The sequence below is a fragment of the Carassius auratus genome, chromosome 14 (assembly GCF_003368295.1).
Source record: "Carassius auratus strain Wakin chromosome 14, ASM336829v1, whole genome shotgun sequence".
Lineage (NCBI taxonomy): Eukaryota > Metazoa > Chordata > Actinopteri > Cypriniformes > Cyprinidae > Carassius > Carassius auratus.
The window spans coordinates 7,396,424-7,398,337 of NC_039256.1; positions in this window are offsets into that span (position 1 = coordinate 7,396,424).

The following is a 1,914-nucleotide window of genomic DNA, read 5'->3' on the forward strand; positions in this document are numbered from 1 at the left end:
GCTTTGTTGCTTTCAAATAATTGGTTTCCTCTTTTATTGTCCCTGCCAGCTTCAACTACCATTAATCCCCTTTTATTTGGCTACAGTGTTACTACCTGTGAAGCACAGATTTACTGTTGTCAGAAAAATGACATTTGAAGTGCAGTTTACTTTAAACTAGTTAAACAGATGTATAACTTACAGTGTAAGGAGAGACTAGTAAATAAAATGTGTGTACAAGAATACAGACCTTAACAATGGGTTCCTTGGCACTGTACAACACATACATAGGATGGGCTGTTAAAACCAGAGTATGGAAATTAATATTTTTGAATAGTCATTAGTATTGCACTGTTGTAATCATTCACAAATTCTCTCTCTCTGTTCATGTCAAATTCAATCAAGTTTCTGAATAGCTTTATCCATGGCCTCAGTATAGATAATTAAGACACAATGTTCCACTCTGGAGTAATTGTATAATACTCTGAACTTGGCCTTCTGGCAAATAAATAATTTACTGACAGTTACTTACAGTACATATTCCCAACATTTTATCATGTAAGACTTACGTACATTATATCACTACAGTTCCCCAGTGGTCTTTTTTCTGTATAATAGAGCGTTTTTCTCTATCATAACACATTAGCTGATGCATTATCATCCTGCACATTTTAAACTGAAATATATTACAATTTGAAAGTAAATCCAAATTTTTAAAGGGCACATTTCCCCCCATCAAAACCTAATGCATTACAATGTGTTGATACTTTTATAAAGCATAATATTATAGGCTATTGGGCAGGCTTAAATTAAGTGTGCTCACAGTGTGGCACTGGTCAACAGTACCACACTTAATGATCTTCTGAAGATAAATATGCTGTTAAAGATACTGAACTAAACTTTTGTCTACTAGCTCAAAGCACAATAGAGTTGTAAAATATTCTCTAAAATTAGCATTTGTATCATCATAATGCATTAAAGCATGAATTTATTTCAATCAAATGCTTGCTAAAAACTTCTGATATACCAACCCTAGCTCATAAGTAGACAGGTGAATTATTATCAAAAATGAAAATAAAAATGTAACTGTAACAGTAAGCTGTAAAAGTAAAAAAAAAAGTAAGCAGTAAAATCCCAGTATATCTGTGTTAATCACTGGAGACTGGTAATTACTGGATTAATTTATGGTTCTACTGCCCTGCATATATTTTCACAGCCATTGTTAATTAAGACAATGCTCATTGAGAGCCTAATTAACAATTAGCATAAACATAATTAGTAAGTGGTGACATTTTACTCGTTACATTGTTTAAATAATTTTTTGAAATTGCCCTCAGAGAAATACTGTCACGTTAGCATAATGGCTGTACTTTGTCAAAGCAAGCAAGTGACTCCAATGGCTGTGGTCTCCCTGCCACTTTCTAACCAGGAAAGGCATTTAACTTACACCATGTTAAATATCCTTGTTTAAATTGTAAAAATTACCTAGATCATAACGTTCAAACCCTCTGATCATAAAACTACTGGCATAAAACTACAGGTTATTGTAACGATATAACCTTTGTACTCATCAGGAAGAAGGAGGCGGGAACCGGCGCACAATCAAAATGAACTTTAATGACACAAAATAAATACAAAACAGCGCACCAGCCCCTCACGGACGACTGGTGCGCACAAAATAAAAAGCTCATCCTCAATCACTACACCTGGCCTCACTCCTCGTTCCCACGCCTCTCGGACCCGCCCCACTCGCCACATAGCCCCATCGCCCCTCGCAGGCCGGGGGGTAGTCCCGAGACTGCGCTCTACTCCCCTCACGGGGACCTGTGGGAACCCGGGGGTAGGACAGACGAGGCGAGAGAAAAGGAGATGGAAGGAGGAGCGACAAGGACGAGAGAGGGGAGAGAGGAATAAAAAAAAAAAAAAAAAAATTCC